The sequence below is a fragment of the Lepidochelys kempii genome, chromosome 28 (genome assembly GCF_965140285.1).
Source record: "Lepidochelys kempii isolate rLepKem1 chromosome 28, rLepKem1.hap1, whole genome shotgun sequence".
NCBI lineage: Eukaryota > Metazoa > Chordata > Testudines > Cheloniidae > Lepidochelys > Lepidochelys kempii.
Window position 1 is genome coordinate 2,932,711 of NC_136407.1, and position 6,557 is coordinate 2,939,267.

Sequence of the window (6,557 nt, forward strand, 5' to 3'; positions counted from 1 at the left end):
GCCCCCCTGCACCTCCATCCCACCCAGAAAAAGACCCAACTGGACTAGAGGGGGTGCCGAAAATGAAGAGACTCCTCTATGAAGACAGAGTAGGCCAGGAGAGAAATTTTCAAAGAGCTTAGCTGATTTAGGAGCCTAAATCTTGCTTTCAAAAGCCTAAACCCTATTGCCTTTCACTGTGGCAAGGACCAGGGCATGGGCAACCATGGCCTAGTGGTCAGAGCCAGCATCCAGGAAAAGAGACAGAGCTGGGAACCAGAGCCAAAGGTCAGGGCCAGGGCCAGCTAGCAGGCCGAAGGCTTGACGATTTTTAACCAAAACAAGGTCCCACTGAGATTTGAACTCAGATTACTGGATTCAGAGTCCAGAGTGCTAACCATTACACCATGGAACCAGCTGCAGTTATAAGAATTCATCACAGGAGAGACAAGGGTAGGTTTAATGAACAACACACCTACATGTGCCCTGTTGGCAAATAGATTTCCTGTCGCAAGAGAATGGGTCAAGACTTAAAGCAACAAAAAAAGCTTCTCCAGTCCCGAATGGGGAGGAGAAACCAACATCTCAAAGTGGTTCACAAACAAACAAAAAGTCATCGTGGGGCGGGTAAAACAAAACCCTGTCCTGGAGGCGTTTCTGGAAGACGTTTGAGCCAAAGCCAAGCCAATACGCCGACTGGCCCATGCTGTTGAGGAACTCAGAGTAGATGATTTAATGGTCCCGTTTGGGTTTGCCCTTTATAAATCAATGGACCCCCACCCCCAAAGGTTAGCAAGTGCCTTTTTTTGGGACATGGAAGCTGTCCTTCTCCCAGAATCACGGGACTCCGAGAGCTGAGGCTTTATGGAAGACATCAACTATCGTGAGACGAAATGGAACCAGGAATGCTGGTGGCGCTGGGTGGTGGATGGTGGGACTCACAACACAGCCACCAAGAATTTCCTCTTCCCCCACGTCCTGCGTGCTTGGCAGGCCCAGGCTGGAGGTACCCAACTTTGGAGTAGGAAACAGTGTTGATAACCAGGGCTGGCCTTGTATTTGTGTGAACGAAGGGGAGCCCTGCTCTGGGACTAAAGGGGTTTAAAAAGGGTCCTGCCGAAACCACAGACCTTTAGATCATGAGTCTAATGCTCGCCCGACAGAGCTATTTTCAGCTGGTCTATGAGTAACTCTGGATGAAGTAACATCCGATGAAGTGAGCTGTAGCTCACGAAAGCTTATGCTCAAATAAATTGGTTAGTCTCTAAGGTGCCACAAGTCCTCCTGTTCTTTTTGCGGATACAGACGAACACGGCTGCTCCTCTGAAACCTGGAGTGTCAGTGGCTAAAAGAAAATCGCTCCTAGCACGGCTCCTAGCCTAAAGAAACGCTCCTGGGTCTCTCCGCTTTGCAATCTACGCTCTTCCTCCTCCATTTCCCAGGTGCCCAGGAACAATTCCCTGCACAAAAGAAAGAGGAAAAGAACGTATGGCAAAAAATACAGCAACTTTTGTTAACAATGCCAGAATGCAACCGCCATGTGCGTCTTCCAACAGACATCTGGCTCCTGCAATTTTCCCCCTCCGTGCAAATCTTTGGTTTGTTTGCTGCATTGGGTAGATGGTGGGTCAGGAATCAAGCGGAGGTGTGTAGCAAATGAGACGAGTTTTATAGGCCCCTTGTTTCAAATGTTGTTCCCATCCCCAGTGATAATGATGGGTAGTGATATCAGCCAGCGAGATAAACGAATGAATAGAGATGGCCAGCCCTCTGTGGAGATAGAGGTGGTTAGGGACTATTTAGAAAAGCTGGACGTGCACAAGTCCATGGGGCCGGACGAGTTGCATCCGAGAGTGCTGAAGGAATTGGCGGCTGTGATTGCAGAGCCATTGGCCATTATCTTTGAAAACTCGTGGCGAACCGGGGAAGTCCCGGATGACTGGAAAAAGGCTAATGTAGTGCCAATCTTTAAAAAAGGGAAGAAGGAGGATCCTGGGAACTACAGGCCAGTCAGCCTCACCTCAGTCCCTGGAAAAATCATGGAGCAGGTCCTCAAAGAATCAATCCTGAAGCACTTGAATGAGAGGAAAGTGATCAGGAACAGCCAGCATGGATTCACCAAGGGAAGGTCATGCCTGACTAATCTAATCGCCTTTTATGATGAGATTACTGGTTCTGTGGATGAAGGGAAAGCAGTGGATGTATTGTTTCTTGACTTTAGCAAAGCTTTTGACACATCTCCCACAGTATTCTTGTCAGCAAGTTAAGGAAGTATGGGCTGGATGAATGCACTATAAGGTGGGTAGAAAGCTGGCTAGATTGTCGGGCTCAACGGGTAGTGATCAATGGCTCCATGTCTAGTTGGCAGCCGGTATCAAGTGGAGTGCCCCAAGGGTCGGTCCTGGGGCCGGTTTTATTCAATATCTTCATAAATGATCTGGAGGATGGTGTGGATTGCACTCTCAGCAAATTTGCGGATGATACTAAACTGGGAGGAGTGGTAGATACGCTGGAGGGGAGGGATAGGATACAGAAGGACCTAGACCAATTGGAAGATTGGGCCAAAAGGAATCTGATGAGGTTCAATAAGGATAAGTGCAGGGTCCTGCACTTAGGATGGAAGAACCCAATGCACCGCTACAGACTAGGGACCGAATGGCTCGGCAGCAGTTCTGCGGAAAAGGACCTAGGGGTGACAGTGGACGAGAAGCTGGATATGAGTCAGCAGTGTGCCCTTGTTGCCAAGAAGGCCAATGGCATTTTGGGATGTATAAATAGGGGCATAGCGAGCAGATCGAGGGACGTGATCATTCCCCTCTATTCGACATTGGTGAGGCCTCATCTGGAGTACTGTGTCCAGTTTTGGGCCCCACACTACAAGAAGGATGTGGATAAATTGGAGAGAGTCCAGCGAAGGGCAACAAAAATGATTAGGGGTCTGGAACACATGACTTATGAGGAGAGGCTGAGGGAGCTGGGATTGTTTAGCCTGCAGAAGAGAAGAATGAGGGGGGATTTGATAGCTGCTTTCAACTACCTGAAAGGGGGTTCCAAAGAGGATGGCTCTAGACTGTTCTCAGTGGTAGCAGATGACAGAACGAGGAATAATGGTCTCAAGTTGCAGTGGGGGAGGTTTAGGTTGGATATTAGGAAAAACTTTTTCACTAGGAGGGTGGTGAAACACTGGAATGCGTTACCTAGGGAGGTGGTGGAATCTCCTTCCTTAGAGGTTTTTAAGGTCAGGCTTGACAAAGCCCTGGCTGGGATGATTTAACTGGGAATTGATTGGTCCTGCTTCGAGCAGGGGGTTGGACTAGATGACCTTCTGGGGTCCCTTCCAACCCTGATATTCTATGATTCTATGATTCTATGAATATAAAAAGAATCAGTGGAACAGAAACACTTTTTGGTTTTCATTAAAAATTGTCTCCTATTTTTTTTTTTTTTGCATTTTTGTCAAAAACTTGCTTTGTCAACACCAAAATCAACTCCCCCTAATCATCCCAAAATGGGACTTTTTCTGCACACTCGTGGGCCATGAGTCTCCACTGGAAAAAAAACATGTTGAGGGAAAATTTTTGACTGGTTCTATTTATTGCGGCGACTACGACAGCTGATGGCAAAATGTCCACATAGTTTATTATTATTAATAATGCTTAATAATTTCTATAATTCCAAGAGATAATAACACTGTCGTGCCATCAGGGACTAGCTGAGGATGGAGCTCGGCTGGTCTCAGCGGTGGCAGGTGACAGAAGAAGGAGTAATGGTCTCAAGTTGCAGTGGGGGAGTCTAGGTTGGATATTAGGAAACAGGATTTCACGAGGAGGGTGGTGAAACACTGGAATGGAATCTCCTTCCTTAGAAGTTTTTAAGGTCAGGCTTGACAAAGCCCTGGCTGGGATGATTTAGTCGGGGATCGGTCCTCCTTTGAGCAGGGGGTTGGACTAGACACCTCCTGAGGTCCCTTCCAACCCTGATCTTCCATGATTCTATGTGTGTTAGGTATTGTACGTGCACAAAACAAAAAGATTTTCCCAGCCACAAAATCCCAACATTATTAATTATTAATGATTATTATTAATATTAATCATAATAAACTCACCATCAGCTGTTCTGCCCATTTGCTCTTTCCTTCTCCATCTTTATGTTCTCTGGTTCCCTTCCCCTGGCTAGTTTTCTAATGACTGTTCATTAAAATTAAAGGTCCTACCCTTTATAATGCTACCTTCAGAAATAAGGAGCATCAATTTTTGAATTTTCTTAATGGAAAAAATTCATGCTTTGGGAACCCCCCCCCCCACTGTTTGCATGGACTTGAAGAGCTGTGGAAATTCAGCAGGAGCAAAACATAAACAAGAGCTCTGAGGAATCTACCAATATTCCAGGTTTTTAAACCAAAAAAAGCACCCGCAAGGTCCCGCAGAGATTTGAGCTCAGCTCACTGGATTCAGAGCGCTAACCATTACACCATGGACCCCACCACATGCCAGCTGCTTCATCATGGCCCATTTCCAACCCATGTGGCCCCAGCCTTTCCAATGGGGCTTGCTGGCATATTTAACCAACACATGGCTCACCTGGAGCAGGGGTTCTCAAACTTTTTTTGCTGGGACCCCCTTTGAAAATATTTCAGGCTGTGTCAACCCCCCCCCCCCCCCAGAAGTAACAACCACCCCACACCAGGCGACCTTACTTCTGTGCTTCTGCTGACCACGGCGCTGCCTTCACAGCCCATCCCCCAGTACTCTTGCGACCCCCTTTTGGGTCGGGACCCCCACTTTGAGAAAAGCTGATCTAGAGTCAAGATCATGTGGGTCTCTTTCACTCCATTGCCTGAGGATATTTTTGTAGCAAATGTCAATACAGCGGGGATTTTTCCCCCTGGACATTTCTTGCCTTCCATTTTGTCCCACTAAGTTTATCTTAAACCCACCTCCTCAAAACCCAGTGCATTCATTTTTCTGAATGATTTAGAAATCCACAGACCCAGGAGGGAGAGTTGTGGATCCCAGGAATTGGGGGAGATGTTACCTGTAACGTGGTGCGCAGAGAAGCAGCTCCATGCGCAGAATCGCAGAGCTGGTCATTAATAAATCAATAAACAATCTCCCTCCCCCTGCCTCTGCCCTCCGGAAAAAATGAAAACCAAATATTTTCAGTTCTTTTAGTGGAAGCCGCCAAATCATCGACAAAAAATATTCAACCCCCCCAGCCCTAAGTACAGGTCACTCAAAATGTTCATCAAAATGTTACACTAAAACTCTTGTGGCTTTTCACCCCCTCCAATGAAAGTTTGAAAAATGTCACTGGAAATTTTTCCCAAAAATTCCCATCTAGTCAATAAAAGGGACCGTTGTGATCATGTAGTCTGACCGCCTGTGTAACGCAGGCCGGAGAACTGGCCCTAGAATACTTCCTAGAACAGAGCTTTTCGAAAACCAGCCCATCTTGACTGAAGATTTCTCAGTGATGGAGAATCCACCACGACCGTTGGAAATCAGTGGTTCGTTATTCTCACTGCTAAAAATGTACGTCTCATTTCCGGTCTGAATTTGTCTCGTTTCAATGTCCAGCCATTGGATCGTGATTGATCTTTGTCTGCTAGACTGAAGAGCCCGTTATTCAATATTGGTAGATACTTATAGAGAGATTTGTAGACTGGGATCAAGCCACCTGCTCTTTGTTAAGCGAAACAGACTCTCTGAGCCTATCGCTACAAGGCCGGTTTTCTAAACCTTTAATCCAGGGGTTCTCAAATTGGGGGTCGTGACCCCTCAGGGATTATCACTCACTCAGGGAGTGAGTGTCTGATTGGCTGCTAGCCTGCAGGGGGCGGGCAGTAGGGTGTCTGTTTGTTTGCATCAGGGAACCCTGGCTGTTTAAAAATAGCCAGAGCTTTGCGAACCAGCTGAGCGGCGGAGAACCAGCTGAGCAGCGGGGAACAGCAGAGCAGCTCACAGCAGGAGTTTGCCTGGGAGTTCGCCTGGAGGGAGCCCAGTGAGGCTTACGTCTTGCAAACTGCTCTGAGGAAGCTCGTAGTAGGAAGGTGATATGGAAGGGGGGGGTTCAGCTGTTGTGACCTGCACTAGATGTGCCATGTTTGTCTTTCTTCCACAGGACAGAAGCGACTTTGTCTGTACAAAGTGCAAGCTGGTCTCCATATTGGAAGAGAAGATTGAAGGTCTGGAGCAACAGATAACAACCCTGCGTTGCATACGGGAAACTGAGGATTTCCTGGACGAAACTCAGGATAGGCTTCTAGGGGCACAAAGCTCTACAGATATAGAGCAGGTTGCACAGAGGAGCCAAGAGGCCAGTGAAGAAGCTTGGCAACATGTGACCTCCAGAAGAGGTAAGCGGAATGTCCGGGTTCCAGTAACACAGACACAGGTAACTAACCGCTTTCATGTTCTCTCCACAGGTATCGTTGCGGAGAGTGGACCAGATGATATGTCTGGGGCGAGAAAGCAGAAGGAGACTCCGCTGGTTGGAAGGCATGAGATGCGCTGTCCTGAGGTTGGGGGTTCCACGACCACCACCCCCAAGAGGAGAAGGCGGGTGGTGGTGGTCGGGGA

At 47.7% G+C, this 6,557-nt stretch overlaps 1 non-coding gene across 1 annotated transcript; it reads right to left on the reverse strand.

The window, feature by feature from the left end:
- Positions 1-322: 322 nt before the first annotated feature.
- TRNAQ-CUG (transfer RNA glutamine (anticodon CUG)) lies at positions 323-394 on the reverse strand. The gene has a single exon. It is a non-coding gene; the product is annotated as a tRNA-Gln (tRNA).
- Between the last annotated feature and the right edge of the window lie 6,163 nt (positions 395-6,557).